The 19,865-nt window shown below is 36.0% G+C and overlaps 1 non-coding gene and 1 pseudogene across 2 annotated transcripts in view; one reads left to right on the forward strand and one right to left on the reverse strand.

The window, feature by feature from the left end:
• The first annotated feature begins 295 nt into the window (after positions 1 to 295).
• On the forward strand, positions 296 to 369 carry TRNAV-CAC (transfer RNA valine (anticodon CAC)). Its single transcript has one exon. It is a non-coding gene; the product is annotated as a tRNA-Val (tRNA).
• A 3,224-nt stretch (positions 370 to 3,593) lies between these two features.
• LOC149811559 (AP-4 complex subunit epsilon-like) overlaps positions 3,594 to 19,865 on the reverse strand; it is a 41,272-nt pseudogene continuing 25,000 nt past the window's right edge. The window contains exons 5-11 of the transcript XR_016428520.1: positions 12,823 to 13,020; positions 12,589 to 12,719; positions 10,972 to 11,028; positions 10,740 to 10,856; positions 9,855 to 9,932; positions 8,763 to 8,906; positions 3,594 to 5,083 (exon numbers count right to left, since the gene is read on the reverse strand). The product of XR_016428520.1 is annotated as an AP-4 complex subunit epsilon-like (transcript). The remainder of the gene's footprint in view (positions 5,084 to 8,762; positions 8,907 to 9,854; positions 9,933 to 10,739; positions 10,857 to 10,971; positions 11,029 to 12,588; positions 12,720 to 12,822; positions 13,021 to 19,865) is intronic.

Consider the following 19,865-nt stretch of genomic DNA (forward strand, 5'->3'; position numbering starts at 1 on the left):
TTCCCAACCTGAATCCGAACTGTTTGCAACCCTGCCATGAGCCATCTAAGGCTAAGCAATTGTGAAGACCCACAAAGGTCACCTTGTTGGGCGTTGGGCTTCATGTCCGCACTTTCAGGTCGTCCTGTCCAGCCAGCCAACAACAGGTTACAACATCTCGTTGAGGGATTACGTCAAACGTTTAATGCGCAGTTCCGATATCGCTGCAATCTGCATACAGGTCGACAAGGGTTAACCATAGCGGACGGTAACAACCCTTCAAAAGTATTTTAATTTATGGTTGTTTTTAAAAAGCGTCTGGGTGGTGTAGTTGGTTATCACGCTAGTCTCACACACTAGAGGTCCCCGGTTCGAACCCGGGCTCATTCATCTGTTCTTAACTTTTTTAAAATTAAAAGCCTCCTCCTTTTTAGTGTCACTTTACTAAAATTTTGTATGCGTAATTTCATGAAAAGTTTTACCCTTCTATTTTTTAGTTCAGATAAAATGCATTAGTATGGATAATTTCATGGAAAATTTTCCCTTGTATTTTTGAGTTCGAATAAAATGCATAAGTATGGATAATTAGCCCACCTTAAAGTAAAAACCCCGTTAGCACCATCCATTCCTTTTCTTCTCTTTTTTTTTCCACTTACAAAGAAACTTTCTTAGGTATAACCTAACTTCATTTTTTTTTCACTTTTTAATCAAAAATTAGAAAAATTGTCAGAAAATGATTGCCACTAGATTTTTAGCTCATGATAGCGACCACCACATTAGCTTCATTGTTTTCTATTTGTAGTCACTCTATCAGTAATTCAATCACACTAATTAACAAAAATTGCTTTTATATGAGAAAAACTTTCATCAAAATATTATTGGACTAAATGATTAGGGCCAATACTTTTACCATTATGGGATTCCTTCATGAGATTCCACATGAATTCTAGCCCAAGTAGAATGGGTCCTGCCATAATCAATCATGAACGGAAAAGGAAGGAGCTAGGTTACCTTTTTTTTTGGATTTATAACCCGAAAAAACTTCGCCCCGCAGGGCAGGAAGACCCGGTTGGCTCAGCCTGCCATTCCTACAATGGTTGTGCCAAAAAGCATAAAACTTCGAGGCTAGGACCCTTGCTCCCGAGGCCTATACTACGCATTAGCTTGTGCAGAGGAGCGACACCCCACTATGCCAACCCCTCCTTGGGGTGGAAGGAGGTTACCTTGATTGAGGAAAAAAGAAAAGGGACAATAAAAGTGGAAAGGAGATTGCCTGGGAAACCAAAAAGCTATACTTGAGCACAAGGAGAAGAGAGGAGAGGAAAAAGAAGAAAAAGAGAGATCATGAGTTATTAAGGTGATTTTTAGTGTTAGATGTTGAAGAGAGTTTTGTGGAGACCACACCATGAGCTACCATTCCCTGGTGTGAAACCCACAGAAGCCAAAGGTTCATATTTCCATGGTCACTTAGTAAGGCCCATAAGCAGTCAGTCTAGTTAAAAGGAGCCATTGGTCATCATGGATCCTCCATAAACTCATAAGCCGAGTCCCTCATGACCTAACAGACCAACATATCAAGGTCAAACAGGCTCCCTCCAACTAGGGCCGGAGCCAGCAATTTAAGCTAGGGTGAGCACAAATGCATAGTGAAAAGAAAAAAATAATTTCTATGATAATAAACTATACTCGAAAGTGCACAAAATTTTGAAAAACTACACTGTCATATTAATAATTAGGAACCTTGGCTGAAACTAAACATGTTTTCAACAGCGGGGTATCATAATAAGATGCTTGTATGCTTCAAAATTTATATTTGTTTGATATAAAATCCAAAGAAAGTATCTTGCATGACAATGTGACTAAACTCAAGTTTCGATCTTCAAATGCATTTAGCAAGACATGACAAAGGAACACAAACATCATACAAAGAAATAGTCAATTAATTAATTAATCTTTCAAAAAATATATAAATGATATCATAAATATTTTATAAATAATAAAAAAATACAAGCCACTCAAAACGAAGAGAAACATCAAACATATTTAATAAATTTTGTCTTTCACCAATTTATCTTTAGCATAAAGTCAATAACTAATTAATATTCATCTCATTAAAAACCTAAATACAATTTGAGAAAAAATACAAAAAAATATAAACTTAAATGCTAATTGAAACCTTAATTCTTACATAATCAATTATGCATTTATTTTATTCATGCATATAGAATCATATTTAATGTTAATTAAAAAACATAAAAATATCTAAATTAAATATTCAGCTTATATAAAAATAAAATATAAATATGAATATTATTCACACTATTTAAAAAAACTAAATGAAAATCTCAATTCTAGCAAACGCCATTCATGGTTTTCATATATAAGCTAATTGAAACAAAAAATAAAAAAACCCTTAAATTTCTAACTAAAATCAAGCATGTGGATCATGTATAATATTGATTAAAAAAATACAGAAATAACTAATTAATATTCATCTCAATAAAAACCTAAATGCTAATTAAAAAAAATACAAAAAAATCATAAACATAAATGTTAATCGAAACCCTAATTCTTGCATCATAAATTCTGCATTTATTCCCTAAACACAAGAGAGAGAGTGAACCTCGTCTTGTGCACGTTGGATGACTGAAGGCTGCCTCGGTGCCTCCGAATGATGGCCGATAACGATGGGCCTATGATTGTGGTGTTGTGTCATTATGGGGTCGAGTCGTCGAGGGGAAGGGCCACACACACACACACACAGAGAGAGAGAGAGAGAGTGGGGGGGGGGGGGGGGGGGGGTTGACTTGCCAACCGCTATGGCCTATGGGGTCACAGTCAGGGCTGCAAAGAGGGCGAGAGAGAGGGGGGCTATAGGTGGGGTTGCAGGGAGGGCAAAGCCACCAAGACAGGAGGGAATCAAGAGAGAAAGAGAGAGAATGGGGCCCCGACTTGCATGCCCCTTGTGGGCAGGGGCAGATCTAAGGAGGGAGCCAACATAGGTGGGGGTGCAAGGAGAGAGAGAGAGAGAGAGAGAGAGAGAGAGAGAGAGAATAGGGCAAATTGGAGAATGAAAGGCCGAAAAGAGCCAGGAAGCTCGCCCGTCACCCCCCTTTGGGTCAGGCACCAATGCCCACCCTGACCCGATCAGCTCCTTTGGGTCGGCCACCAATGCCCACCCTGACCCGATCAAGGTGTATAGTGCGGGTTAGGATGGGCACACCACCAAGGGGGATTTCTGTGGGTCAGGGTCGACACGTGCCCACCCTCACCATAACGTGGCTCTGCCTCTGCCTCCAACACATGGTAGACCATATGTTGCATTGGGGGGTCCAATATCTGACTGAGATTCGAACCACTGACATGGATATTTCAGCATGCGCCATGTCCCCCTGGGCGAGTTTTATCACTGGAAAGTTCTTATCAGAGGAAACAATCATAGGCGGCTAACATGTTTGGAGGCATTTTTCTTCACTAGGAGAAATGCTAAAAAATTAACTGCATTGCATCGATACTCAAAACGCCCCAAATCACACGCACAACGGGTCTAAAGAATTTTGAGGACCTCACATGAATTTATTTTTCATAACACAATTCCGAACTCCAGGGGGGCAGTGTCGAAAAACTATTGATTCAATCAATCTAACAAAGAAATCAATACAAAATTTTACTTAAGACCTCATACATACCACCACACCCCCATGCCAACTTGTGAACTTCCAGTCTCGTTTACACCATTCTACATCTACCAGAAAATTTAGCCATCAAAAGCTAAAGCCTGTGTAATACCATTTCTTTCCAACTATGCACATCTATTTCTCCGATTTTCCTGTTTCACACCACCAATGCCCTGTGAACCAAAAGAGATATTGCCCAAATGACCCACCTGAATTGGAGATCAACATCTGCTGCAATATTTCGCAAACTTTCTTGTAATCCCAACACAAGCTTCTTGCAAATCCCAACCATCATGAACAGCAGCAAACTCAAAATTATAATCTCAGCCAAACAAATCCTTGAAAAGTTCTGGATTCCTGCCCGAAGGTATCACCCCAATTTGCCTTGCAATTGAATCCTTCTTAAGGGAATCTTGAAGAGAAGGGCCCTTCTTCGCAGGGGGAGCAGGAGTTGCTCCAACAGAATTCCTGCCATTATCAGTTGATCCAGATTTAAGAAAGGCAGTACCCACGTTAGTTGAAGATTGCAGACTAACTGTATCAAGTACCACACTTGATGTGTCAGTGTACAGTGCCATGAGATCAACTGGCTCGGTAGGAGCAACAGAAATTTCAGGCTTCGTGGATGAAGGAACCTGTGATGGGTCAAGGCCTTCCAACTGCTTAAAAGGGTCTTCAGTAGCTGATGTATTAATGCTTGATACACTCTCATCACCCAAATCAAGGAGGTCGGGGGGAGGTTGGCTAGGAACAGTTTTCTCAGCAGGAACACCAGCAGATACAACAGCTGCCATCACATGAGGTGCTTTCTCCACTCTTGCAGGGTTGCTCCTCGCGGCCCTTGGGCCGCCTGATGTTTTCTTTTCATTCTTAGTTGAAGATGCGCCAAATAAGGAGGCTGCAAGTCTCTGCTTCTCAGCAGAAACTTCAGGCTGCGCCCTTCTGGAGTCATATGGGATGTCTCTGGTTTGGGCACTGGGTCCATATGAATCAGAATGTATAATACCATTGGCAGCTTTCTGACCACTGTAAGATGCAGAAGATGGAGATGGCGAGTAAGTTGGTAAGCCCCATTTCTTTTGCACACCATCAAGGCGAAGCCTGACACCAAGATCAGCAGATGTCTCAGCAACAGATGATGGTGCAGAGGTTTTTATGTTTTCCTTGGTTACAACTGAATCAGATGCTGCAACAATGTCAGTCAAAGCTACTTGAGGCACCAGAGAAGGAAGTGCTGGCACTGGTGGTTTTGGAATCTCATAAGCCTCAAATCTGAGAGAATGAGCAGAAGTCTCCTGTGGGTATCGATCTCGAAAGCTACTGATGCTTACAATTCCAGATCGTTCAGACTCAGGGACATAAGGTCTAGCTCCATTTGACAAAGCTTGTTGAATAAAGCCGTCCAAAAATGAAAGGTTTTTATCCACCTGAAGGGAAAATTAACACGTTCAAAGGTGAGATTGCTCTAGATAAGCGGAAACAGCAGCTAGGTTTACAGATAAAATTCTGCATCTTAATCTTGAAAAGATGCAAAGTCAATCAACAAGAAAAAAACTGCAGAAAGTTAACATTTTAGGAATGAATAATCATGGTTGGCATTCTCAGAACTCAGTCTTGGATCGGCCACATGCAACTCTGCGACTTGGGCGAGTCACAGTTTTTTGCCTAATTTATTAAATAAATAATAAATATATGATTTATAACTTTCTTACAAACAAAATTAAATATACTTATATAAAATTAGAACTGTAAACCATCTATTATAAATACAAAAACATTTTTCAAAGGGTTTATAATTTAAAGTTCAATTTTCCAATAATAATGTGCAAGAATTAACCATTTTTCTAGAGGTCATAAAATTCATTTGTAATTTTCATAACAAAAGGGTTTTTACGAGCATTTTCACATATTTCTATCTATTAAGTTCTGTTTTTTTGAACAACTCCAATGGGTTGTTCAAATTCAAAGAAATAGACTTTATTCAAGAGTTTAAACAATGTCATATTTTGTCTTATCAGTGGTATTTTTTGTCATTCATTAACATGGCCCAGACTCGTCTAGGCATGCTGGCAGCTCTCTAAGAGTGTCATAAAGGTTCTTTTTTCATTTAATGGGAGACCCAAAAGGAACATTTAAGTATCAATCAAAACAAGAAGTTGAGGGCTTTCTCAACTCTATGCAAGGTGAGAGGGTGTCAAGGACTTTACAACTAAAGGGTATAACGAAGACAAAAAAATTTGTTGACTCGGTCCACTCGGCCGAGTCAGTGTGAAATTTGGCTGTCAGTCGGGTTTTGGTTGATTTGGCCGAGTCAGTACAATGAATCGGCCGAATCTGGTTATAACTGAGTTAAATTGAAATTTTAAATCGGTTAATAGCAGATACGAGTCAACTCAGCCAAGTCCCTAGTTGACTCTCCGAGTTGTGAGTAATGTTGTTTGTCACATGATAGGAGAAAACTCACCCAAAATGGAAAAGAAAACAGCAAGAAAAGAGAACCAAAAGAAGCACACAGATCAAAAAGAGCATAAACTCAAGCACGTGGACAAAGGTGATCCCAAATACTGATCCAAAGGAGGGGGAAAGAAGGGGAGGAGGGGGGGTGTTGGGGGTTTTCTTTCTTTCTTTTTTTATGTTTGGCAAAAAAGTGGCCGGAAAATGGCTGGGTTGATACTGTGCAGCAAGGTCAATATTAGCCTGGCCATTGTCCAGCCAACCACCGGCCAGATGTGTTTGCCATGTTTCTTAAAAAAAAGAAGAGATTTTGTAATCTTTCTGGACAGCCACCAGCAGGAAAATGGTGGAGCTGGCCTGTGGCCACTATCATCTCAATCATTATCCAGCCAGTGGTTGGCCAGAAAAATAGCGAGATCTTTTTTTCTTGTATAAAAAAACCCAATCTTTTTGGGTTTAGTCATCCAAACATTTTCAAAATTGAGTTTCAAACCAGGTTTTTAAAAAACCTAGTTTTGCTCTGTCATCCAAATGGGGCCAAGTAATCATGCAATATAACAAAATAAATACAGGTTAAATTACAAATGTAGAATTTATTGATTTTCAAGTGAAAAAGATAAAATGGGCCCGGGTTATACCTGACTCTGACCCAACCTGACAATATATGCTTATCTGATTTTGACTCAGATACGAATAGACCCGTCTGTATTTGTTCAACCAGATCGATATTCACATATAATGTCCTGGTCCAATAATCTGGGTTGGGCCTTGTTCCAACCCAGGTCAGAACACCAACCCCTTCACGTCCTAGCTACTAGAGAAAGTTATTAAATCTCATCCCTCTGGATGGAGAAATTTTCTAGTTTAGAATGACAGAAAAATCCTAAGGAATCATCAAGATGTCTCAAATAGGTCCATATTTTTCTTCAATAAGCACTAGAACCCATCCTGTGGGCAAGAAAAATCTCCCAAGTATTGCCAATAATTTGTACAATAGAACTAGTAATGGAACCATTTACCCTTTCTTTCATAACTCGGATAGTGACACCCTCTTTGGATGAACTTACCAGCATCTGTTTCTAATTCTACAACAACAACTACGCCTTCATCCCAAACAATTGAGGTCGGCAATATGAACCAAAAAAGAAAATCATTCTGGGTCTTCCACATGAATCCTTCTCCTCCAATCATTTCTATCCAAGGCCATGTCCTCGGTGAGGTTCAAAGCATTCATATCCTTTCCTATCATCTCCATCCAAGTCTTCTTAGGCCTACCCCGACCTCTTTTAACTAATATATTTTCCCATTTCTCCATCCTTCTAACCGGAGCATCATTAGGCCTTCGCCGAATATGTCCAAACCACCGTAAACGATTCTCTCTCATCTTATTTTCAATGGGTGCAACGCCTACCTTCTTACGTATCTCCTCGTTCCGAATCTTATCTTTTATTGTATTTCCACACATCCATCTAAGCATACGCATCTCAGCTACACTCATTTTTTGAATATGATGTCTCTTGGCAGCCCAACATTCTGTACCATATAGTAAAGTGGGCCTAATAGTCGTCCTATAAAACTTTCCCTTCAACCGCAATGGCATTCTATGATCGCACAACACTCCAGTTGCACTTTTCCATTTCATCCACCCAACCTTTATCCTATGATATACATCTCCATCAATTTCTCCATACTTTTGAATGATAGATCCCAAATATTTAAAACAATCATCCACCGGTATTTCTTGCTCACCAAGCTTCACTACACTCCCATCACTACTTCGTTGTTTACTAAACCGACATTCCATATATTCTGTTTCTAATTCTACGCATTTAGAAAATACCAGCACCAAAAAGAAAAAAAAGTGGCAATATTTTTCTCTTTAAAGTCTACTACTTTCATTTCCAAAAATTGTTGAAATCTTAGTTCTTTTTTCTTAACTAAGGATAAACTTTTTTGACAACCTCTATCTCACTCCCACTTCTATAATATTGTATAGATAAAAAGGAACACCACAGCCACATGCAGCAATGTGTCATATCACATTTTTCTCTATGCACCGTGATGCAAATACTGTACTAAACATGAGATACAATAACCCAAGAACACTTCTTGATAGAAATCCATAAGAATAAAGGGTTCTTAAAACTAAAACCATTATTTTAGGTTGAAACTTCAGCTGTAAATCATGACCATATCCTACCTAAATAAAACCAAATCTCCAGAGGACTACAGCCATAATTCATAAGCTCACCTGTCAACTCCCTGTTGGCATGGGATCAACATATTTACATCATCATGAAAATAAACTACAGTTATAGAGGCACCGTCTTTAACAGAATAATAAAAATTCAAACCTCTTTCAAAGAAAAAATAATAAAAATCCAAGCCGTTATTAGTTCTCTGTCAACACACCAAAACTTCTACAAGAATGAAAAAGAATGAGGGAATTTATGCCAGAACACTTAAAAGTAATTTTTGCCTGTGAGAAAGAAGAAGGAATTTGCGCCAGAACACTTAAAGTACTTTTTCCAGGCAAAATATGATTCGAGGAAAAATTTTAATCAAAAAAACAAGAGGCATAAGAATACCCAGAAACAAAACATGTACTAGCATCATCAAAAGCGAAAAGGCGAAAGTGATTTAAGTGCTTACCTCAATGTCTTCACAACTTGCGTCCAACGGCACTACACTCTCAACAGCATTGATATCCAATCCAAGCAAAGCTTGAAACTCATATGCACGCTGCTGTAAGTCAGTTGAATGTGATGCCAATAGTTCATTAATCAAGGCACAACACTGCAACAAGGGAAGAATAAGATTACCAAAGATCAATAACTTGAGCGGGAACACGGGAGGACAATCACTGGCAACCACTAACTCGTCAAAATGACATGTTCCTCTTATAAAATCAAATTAAATGGCATGTTTTTAGGTCATGTTTCCCGAAAACTGGTGGAATTTATCAAACAGGTATGAAGGATGACAATCAAAAGATCATTTTTGCTCAGGATATCACCAAGAGAAACTGTCTTTTAATAACATGCATAAAAGCACATCAATATACTGAATAGAAAACAACTAACATGCAAAATGTAGGAGCGCTTCACAAAGATGCATATATTTGCTACAGTTGACCATACATACAAATTAGTTAAAAAATCATAGTTGCAAGTTGTTTTGTTTCAACCTAATGCTGTAGATGTGTTCAGCATGGTTGAAAAATCATAGTAGCAAGTGGATCATGTTTCTTCAATGAAAAAACACAATTTTTTATAGTCAACAATTTTGTTGTGTTTACGATCATCAATTTTTGAATCACCAGAAAAACCTGCTCACATCGGAATCCAGTGATCAAAATGCCAATCCCCACTAAACAGACCATGTAGATCACATCCATAACGTAAGATTTACAAAAGAAAACAAATAAATAAATAAATAAATTTGTTGGCTTGATTGCACATACAATCTGCCATAGCCAGGAAAAAAAAAAGAGAGAAACAAGGTTTCCATCATGAAACGGTCAAAAGGCATGTGCACTTATGAAGTTAACACGTGAGGACATGAGAAAGAGCAATCATTCATCCTTGAAATGGGAACCAAAACTATTTTATACAGCAAAATTTTGGTAACAAGCACAAATGGAATGCTCTAAATAATAATTTTAACATACAGAAACTGTGAAAAAGTACCTTAAAAACTATTGATAGAACAGAAGCATACAGAAAAACAAGAAAAGAATTTTACCTCAGGCAATAGTTCCACTTTCCTTCCAGCTGCAATTTCAAAGGCACATATTTTCATGATGGCTGTCACTACATAACCCTTTGAAAGGTCAAGATAGAGAAGGAAAATCAAAAGAAAATAAGTCACCATGTGCCCCAAAAACTTCAACAATGCAACGCAATCTAAACCATGAAAAGAAAAGCCAAATAATTCTATTATATGATGCATCACCATAAAACAAACATAAACATCTTAATTTTGGAGATATTCTAATGTAGAAATTGGTCCCAGATAATTTTTGCCCAGGAGAAACTTATGACAAGCTTTTTCAGTTTTTTTTTTCTAATTAGCCATGGTGATTCATTACAGTATGGGATATGGGGAAAAGATATTTATTCAATATCCAATGAAAAGATCCGACCACGTTTCAATATAAATATACCACAATGTATGAGACATCATATTAACTGTAGAGGAAAAAAATACATACAATCTTCTATTATTATTTCTCATCTCTTCCAAATCTGATATGTATCAATGGTTATGGAAGCAAATATGTCGGTCATATCTTCCCTTCAGTTTTTACTTGTTTTTCTCACCATAAATTTACACTTTGTATTTTCCTACACATCTCAATATTATCATTCTCTCTAAAAAATACCTACCTGTCTATTTGTCTATCCAACTAGACACACTTATATTTTCCATCCAATCAGAGGTTAGCTAATCTTTCATTAAACAAGGACTTGGTAACCTTTAAATGAAGAAAGTTGAAATTACAATATTCAGATATTAACACTAGGAACCAATAATCATTGTCTAATCAACCATGAAGGCACATTGACAAGAAAGACTAACACCTAATGGAAAGAACAGATTCAACATTAAGATTGAGTTTAGCACTACCTTAACAGTGTCGTTGCTTGAATGGGCCTCAGCCATATCGCACAACTTTCCAGTTATATAAGAAGCTGTGTACTTACCAGCAGCTGTTCCATATTCTCCAAGCACCCAACATATAACCTTGAAATTTCAAACAGCAACAATGTAAACATGCATGCCCAAAAAAGGGCCCATCGAACCTGACCACAAGGAATTGCAGCAAATAACCAGCGTGGAATATAGGAACATTATGTACTTGGAGAAAAACAGAAGGAAGCTTAGGTTCCCCCATAATAAGTAAATATGACTCCACCTGCACATAGAACGAAAAATAATTTAAGTCAGTATAAAAGATGGAGCAAAATGACCAAAACGTCTAACACCAAAAAGAAACAGGAAGGTTATCATATGAGTTGCACGTGCACAAGCACATCACTGTTTGTGTGTCTGTGCATGTGCATGTCTGTGTGACCTAAAATTATGCACAGAAACATGAATGCATGACAGATGCTCATAAACAAGCACACAAAGACAGATGCTTCTTCTGGGATATGCAGCCTGCATACAGACACACGCATGCCATGCAAACAAATTCTGTCATTTAAATGCAAGCTTGGACAGCACCAACTTGAAAATGAAATTGAGAAACTTCTATCTTGAAGGGCGTTTTTGAAAAAAGCAATTGTACACGCTCAGGCACTATGCTATAAACAAGTCCCAAAGATCCAAGGAAGCACATCTATTCAAATGTTACTGTAGAACTTCACTCCATAATTCCATGAAATTGTTATGGCATCATACTAAGCATTTATGTAGCAACTAGCAAGTCATTCATGAAAAGAACCCTTCTATCCAACACCTTAGAAAGCTGCCAATATGAAAGAGGTTCTCATGAAGATGGGTAGTCTGATATTTTCATGCAAAAAGATTGGGTAGATGCTAATACAGAAAAAACAATACCTGACTTCCTAGGTGAAAAGAGGCCTCATCATGATCAAATTTGGTACAAACATATAACTATTGAATAACATATATATATACATATATACCAAGGTCACCTATATCGTTCAAGGTAATTTCTCCATGAGGGTTTTTCTCAGAGATATTTTCAAATGGTGGAAAATCTTGGAAAAGTCTTGGAAGCTTAAAAAATTGAAGAAACAAAAATAATAGTAAGAAAGAATATGCTTTCTATTATTTTTCTTACAAAAATATAAAGAAACAAATTTTAAAAGTTTTAAAAATACAAAAGAAACAAAAAATAGAAAAACTGAACTTAAAATAAATAAAAATAAGATTTTTTAATTGCAAAAATATTGTGATAATATCACGATATTTGAAAATATCGCAAAATTTTCCTGATATTTTCAAAATATCACTGATATTGGTGTCAATATATATATATATATATATATATATATATATATATATATATATATATATATATATATATATATATATATATATATATATATATATAAACCTCATCGTCCAGATGAGGTAGAAATTATAAGCGCAGGTCATGTTGAATCAATCGGACCTCACAGATGGATTCAGCAAAGTCCAAATGTTAGGGATCGACTCTAGGATTGTGTTTCTTCGATGAAAAAACACGAACTTATGAGCCAAGAAAATATTGCACATTGTAGGCTGTTGATTTTTCAAGGCTCATAAAATCATGCCTACATGTCGCAATCGGATGATCCAAGAGCTCATTCCCACTAACCAAACCATGTAGATCACATTGTAAGGTTAGTTTCATGAAAAATAACAAAAAATCATTTGGACATCATGGTGACCATATATATATATATATAACATGAGCTATGTATAACAGTAAAAAGTCAAACATAAATACAGAGGAGTGACATACAGCAGAGGATCTCAGTTGGCTATCTGCACCTTCATCATCCTCTCCAAACCCCTCTGCAATTAAGCGCATCAAATTGTGTGCCACTTTAATATTAACAAATCCCCAGCATGCTCAAAAACCTTATTCATTGTCTGCAAATGAAACAGATGGAGGCACTGAGATCCTTATCAAGAAAGAACTGATAAGCCATATACCAAGAAATTAGAAGCTACTGAAGAAACATTTTTTATATGCCTGGATAAACCACCGGTTGCTTGGAGCAAATTGCTCTGCAAGCTCTACACAATGATTTGCAATTTCTGTTTTATAATGGCTGTCACCAATGTTGATCATATAGTCAATCATGCGATCAACTATCACTTCCACATGGGTGGACTTTGTCATTTTATAAAGCAAGTCAAATGTCTTCCTCTTCAGAGTGTCATCTGGATCCTGTTGAAGAAAATGCGCTCCAAATCAAGACCAAATGTCAAAAACTTGAAATAAACTAGCTACAATTGTCTCAAGCATTCACTGGCCAAAATGACAAATAAACATCACTAGCCAAAAAAACTCAGTCATGATGTGTATCTAACAGCATTACCTCAACATGCACAATAATCATGAAAAAACAATTAAGCTGTTCACTCAAAAAACAAAAGGAAAACTTTGATGAGAACTTTTCCATCACAAAGGATAATTCATTGGGCACCAAAACTTAGTTCAGAAATCATGCAACATGAATAACACTTCCACATTGGTGGACTTTGTCATTTTATAAAGCAAGTCAAATGTCTTCCTCTTCAGAGTGTCATCTGGATCCTGTTGAAGAAAATGCGCTCCAAATCAAGACCAAATGTCAAAAACTTGAAATAAACTAGCTACAATTGTCTCAAGCATTCACTGGCCAAAATGACAAATAAACATCACTAGCCAAAAAAACTCAGTCATGATGTGTATCTAACAGCATTACCTCAACATGCACAATAATCATGAAAAAACAATTAAGCTGTTCACTCAAAAAACAAAAGGAAAACTTTGATGAGAACTTTTCCATCACAAAGGATAATTCATTGGGCACCAAAACTTAGTTCAGAAATCATGCAACATGAATAACACCGCTGATGAAACTTGAAGGCCTTGAAGAGCTATTATCAAAAAATTAAAAAGAAAAAAGATTCATGTTGATCTGCTTACTTGACCCTTCAGACAAGAAACAGCTTAAAACTGTTTGATTAGACACTTTCTTCCAAAATTATTTATCAGCTTTCATGTCCTAAGTTTGTCAATGCACATGTATTTTCTATTTTTTTTAGGACGGGTGGTGGATGGGAGCGGCAATTCCTCTTTTTCAACTTTGTACTCTCTCAATCCTGTTAAAGATTTGACTTGTGCCTCTAGTCATTACACAACTACATTATAATCAATATATATATATATATATAATAGGTCAATCCAGATATAGTAGATGAGATTTGCACCTCTGTAGAGACCCATAATTGTGACCTTGCTCCCTTCCTAAAGGCAAGAGTTGCCAAACTGTCAAAGTAGCCAAAAATGTTATATTAATCACGGTGAGTCATGTAACAAAGGTCATATAGTCAGTATTGTTATTTAGTAGCATCCATATATGAAAGGGCATAAAAGACTAAGGCCCAAACATCCAACTCTATCTTGGTGCGAGCATATTTGGTGTAGTCTTCACCTCCCAAGGGAAGCCTGGATGCTTTTCCTTGCAACTGCAGGTAGGCTACAAATCTTGGATCACTTCACTTTGGCATTCATCTGGCAGATTGTTCCTTTTCTGTCAGAGGCATGAGGAATCACATCTTTATCTCTTGCCCCTTTGTTTCTAATCTTTGGCATTTCATTCTTTACAAGTTCGGTATATATATATATATATATATATATATATATATATATATATATATATATATATATATATATATATTCTTGACTTGTAATAGGTATGCCCATTAGGGGCATTTTGGTCTTTCTACTGGATTGAAATAGGCTCTACCCATTAGGGGTAGTTTAGTACATCATCTTTGCTTTTTATTTTCTGATTTCTAGCTGTTGGGACTAGCCCAATGGCTAGTTGGACTAGCCCATGTAGCATTTGAATCCCTTATATATATGGGGTCTTACCAATTCTAAGGCTATGCTTTTTTAGAGCATTTTCACAAGTGAATAAAGATATTATTTTTTAAACACTGTGCTTCTTTGAGTGTCATTTGTGAAGTATGTCCTTTGTGGCTTTGTGTTTGCCCATTAGTGGAGTGTATTTTTCCCTAGTGGCTTTGTGCTTGTGCTGGAATTGGAAACTTCATTACAGTTTGGTCATGATTTTGCGTTGTCCCAGCAACTGCATCAATTGATCTGCCAATGGTTTAATACGTCATCCTACCTGTTAAAAATGTATATCCATTGTGTAAATACATATATATTTATATATAAGTAACTAGGTTAGTTTACTTTAAATTTTTAAGTTCTTATTGATTGAGTAGTTACACATTGGTTGAGTAGTCAATAGAGCTGTTGGAGGCTGGTCCAGCTCCAACGACTCTATGGAGCTCCCACTTTGCGTATAAATAGGGGATGAATCCCCTCTTCATGTAATGCTTCTTGCATGGATTCCACTTGAATAAAACCAATATTTTTTATATTTATGAGTGTTCCTTGTGTGCCCATTGAGTGGGTTTTGTGTGTGAGCCTATTTATGGTTCTTTATGTGTTCTCTTTTGTGTATCCACTTTGGTGACTTTGAGAACATTATTAAAGGTTCTTATTTTTTTATATGGTATCAGAGCTTGGTGATTAAGCTGAACTTGTTTTAGGTACAATGGAAAATCATGCCACTCCAAATTTGATTCTTTACTCAAGTGTGGTAAGATCGTGATTGCTTTTCAAGAAATAGGTTGGTGGTGCTTGCGTGGAAAGGGAGTGTTTGTGCTCTTGATCGGTGGTGTTTGCATTGTGGTGGAGTCCTTTGCTCATGTTCTTTTCTCTATTCTTTCTCTCCTCTCTCATCTTTTTTATTTCTTTATCTTTACCCTTGTAAAATAGATGATAATGAAAATGTCATTATAAAACCTATCAAGCTCAATGATTCAAACTATGTAACATCGACTTCAATTATAAAACATCTCATATGGGGAAAAGGGTTGTCGGAATCAGTGGATGAGACTGATCCGAAATCCAAACTAATTCTTATCAAAATAGATGGTGAGAAAAAGGTACCTCTTACAGAGGTTGAGAGAAAATAAGGCAATGACCACAGTGGAAGGAATGAAGAATGAAACATGCCAAGATTATATCTTGTCTCATTAGTGGCATCGACATTAAGTGTTCAAGTCTTGCTAAATTCGATATTATCTTAAAAGAATGTATTCTCTTAAAGATATTGCATATATGTACAACTTGTAAGATAAGATACAAAATATGGTTAAAAAAGACAAAAGTATTATAAAATACTATAATGGTTTGTCCGAACTATGGGAGGAGTTGGCTCTTCTTGAACCAAAGTGGCATTGTCCGGAAGACATAGAACTCCGCCAAAATAAAATAAAAACGGAGCACTTTTACCAATTTATTAATGGGTTGAGATTGGAGTATCAATCTACCAAATTCGCTCTTCTTCATCGAAGGAAAGTCCCTTCGATAGAAGACACTATAAAAGAATTAAGTATCGAGGAGAATAGGCTTAAAAAACGAATCTCTAAGAGTGATAATGACTCAATTTTAGCCGTATCTAAATTAAAAAACTATGTTCGTACCTACAAACCACCACACTATGGAAGGTCAAATGATGATAAGCAAGGCAATGAGTATGAAAGAAAGTTATTTGTTACTATTGTCGTGAACCGGGACATGCGAAAACATATTATCCTAAATTGAAAAAACTATATGAGAAGGTTGCTTCTGTTGGACCTCCACAAGAGTCAAGTGATCCATCTATTGGAAACATGTCCTTGACACAATTAGTGGAGGCTCTTCAACCTCTACTCAAAAGAGCATCATCAACCACTAGAGCCATGATCTCTTCCTTCGGCTTCTCCGATCCCGGTAATTTTTTTTGGCTTCTTGACTCAGGTGCTTCTTTTCATATGACACCAAATGGTGATATGTTATCTGAATATCATAACTCAAGTGGGTCAAATGTTTTCACTACTGATAGAACGTCTCTTAAGATAAAAAGAATAGAAAATTTTGAAAACATTTCTCAAAAAAAAAAAAATTTGTATTGCAAAAATTAGATATATTCCTAAATTGAACTTAAATATTTTATTTGCTTCTCAATTATTTGACCATGGATGCAATGTTTTTTTCTCCTCTCGTGACTGTCGAGTGCAGGATCGCCAGTCAGGGAAGCTGATTGGGGAAGGCCATAAAGAAAGAGGTTTGTATTACATAGATTTTTGGAAATACCCAAGACTACATTTTGTTGCAATGTTCAGAAATTGGATTTGGATAAGAGACTTGGCCATCCTAGTATATCCAAGATTCAGTTTTTTTCAAAGATGATTTTTTTTTTGTAATTTTGAAAATTTTACATGTGAAAATTGTATTCTTGGTAAAATGAAGAGATTACTATTTCAAGAAAGAGCATTTTTTTCTTCTCGACCACTTGAGTTAATACATTCGGATGCGTGGGGACCAACACTTGTTATATCAAAGGGTGGTTTCATGTATTATGTAATTTTTTTGGATGATTTTACGAAACACACTTGGATTTATTTTCTTAAACACAAGTCTGAAGTTTTCTCACATTTTCAAATATTTCACAAATTAGTCAAAAATCATATCAAGAATAATATTTTCATCTTTCGCACTGATTCAAGGAGAGAGTTTTTATCAAAAGAACTTAAAAATTACCTAGACCTATATGGTATCACATCAAAAATCTTGTCCTTATACCCCTTAATAAAATGGTTTAGCTTAGAGGAAGCATAGACATATTATAGAAACAACAAAAACTCTGCTCATTACAAACCAAGTACCTAAAAATTTTTGGGTTGAAGCCATATTAACTACAATTTATTTTATTAATAGAATGTCATTTTCTTCTTTAAAAAACGTATCTCCTATTGAAAAACTTTTTAAACAAGTCCCATATTACTCTAGATTGAAAGTTTTTTTTATGTAAGTGTTTTGTTTTTACTGACAAAAATGACAAACTCTCTCATTGTGCTATTTCTTGTGTCTTTTTAGGATATCCAAATAATAAAAAAGGCTACAAATGTTTTGACTATAAAAACTAAAATGCTATATGTTTCAAGAAATGTATCATTTTTAGAAAAATAAAGTTTTTTTTTTTAAATTGAAAAAATAGAAAATAAATGAGTATTCTTTTCTGTTGGATTTAATTTTAAAGATTGGTGATTGTGATATTGATGAAGATCAAAAAGTTCAAAGTGATGTGATGAATGAAGAACAATCTCATAAGGATCAAGATGGTATCCAATATTTCAGGCATGGTAATTCTGAACATCCATGTGCTCTTGAAAAGTATACCAATGAAAATACAAACCAGAAGGTCATCTAAAGTATCAAAAATCCTTAAAAAAATTGTCCTATGAGTCATTTTCACCTATGTATCAAGCCTACATTGCATTAATACATTCCTACATAGAACCTTCCAACTATATTGAAGCAAAGGAACATCCTCAGTGAGTAAAAGCTATGAGAGTGAAATTAGATGCCTTAGAAAAGGCGAATACTTGGATTGTCCAAGACATTCCCCAAAGAAAGAAACCTATAAGTTGTCGATGAGTATATAAGGTTAAAACTAAGAGTGAGGAAATTCGTGAAAGATACAAAGTCATATTATTTATCAAGGGATATTCTCAAGAGTATGAAATAAATTATGAGGAAACCTTTGCTCCAGTTGCTAGAATTACCACAGTTAGGACCTTAATAGCCCTTGCCTTTACGAAGAAATGACTTGTATATCAAATGGATGTTAAAAATGTTTTTCTTAATGAAAACTTGGTTAAAGAAATTTATATGGAAACACCGCCTAACATAGTTATCCCTAAAGGAAAAACTCTTCGCTTAGACAAGGCCATGTATGGTCTTAAACAAGACCTAAAGGTTTGGTATGATAGGTTTAGTCAAGTTATGTTTTATGTTGGATTTCAATCTTGTTTGATTGACACACCTTTGTTTGTTAAGATTTCTTATGCAGGTGTTATTATACTTTTCCTCTACGTGGACGATATGATCAATCACCGGTAGTGATAAACAGGGAGTTGAACACATTAAAAAGCTTCTCAAAACACAGTTTGAAATGATTGATCTGGTTTTTTTTTTTTTAAATCTTGGTATAGAAGTTTCTTATTCTTCTAGAGGTTATCTGCTGACTCAATCTAAGTTTACTTTAAATATTGTTGTCAGGTCTGGTATCTCAGATGAAAAGAAGGTTGACACTCCCGAAGTTGTCAATGTCAAAATGAATATTGATGATGGGAAACCACTTGAAAACCCGACACCATACAAACTTGTCGAGGCACTATCATATCTCTCAATTACGAGACCTGACATTGTGCATGTAGTTTACACAACAAGCTAGTTTCGGCATGCTCCTACCACTGTTCATATAGGAACAATTTTGTGCATTGTTAGATATATTAAAACTTTTGTTTTTTGAAGACTTTTTTTGTCTACTTCATCGTTAGATTTAATTGTTTATATTAATGTTGATTGGGTAGGTGATCCCAATAACCGACACTCAACAACTGATTTTTTTATGTTTTTAGGTGACTCGTTGATTTCATAGAGATGTAAGAAGCAACAAAAGGTCTTTGTTTCTTCAATTGAAGCAGAATACCGAGCCATAGCTACAAGCCTACAACCACTATGAAAGTGGTCTGGCTAAGAAGATTGTTGGCTGACATGGGAGTCTAGATTAAAGAAGCATCCATAATGTGTTGTGACAACAAAAATTCCATCTACATTGCCAACAACCAGACTTTTCATGAACGTACCAAGCATATTGAGATGAACTGTTGCTATGTACGAGAGGAGTATCTACATGACACTATTGATCTTCCCTATGTTACCTCACAATACCAATTGACAGACTTTTTTACCAAACCTCTCTCAGCTCTTAGATTTCACTTTCTCTTAGGCAAACTTTCAGTTATCCAACTGTAAGTTTGGAGAGTGTTAAAAATGTTAAAATATATGTAATCATATATACATATATATGTATTTATCTCATCATACCCAATAAAGGGTATTTTTGTAAATCTGTCCATTAGGGGCATTTTAGTCTTTTTACATCTTTTACATGTATT

This window comes from Nuphar pumila, chromosome 17, assembly GCF_984573655.1.
Source record: "Nuphar pumila chromosome 17, dmNupPumi1.hap1.1, whole genome shotgun sequence".
Classification (NCBI taxonomy): domain Eukaryota; kingdom Viridiplantae; phylum Streptophyta; class Magnoliopsida; order Nymphaeales; family Nymphaeaceae; genus Nuphar; species Nuphar pumila.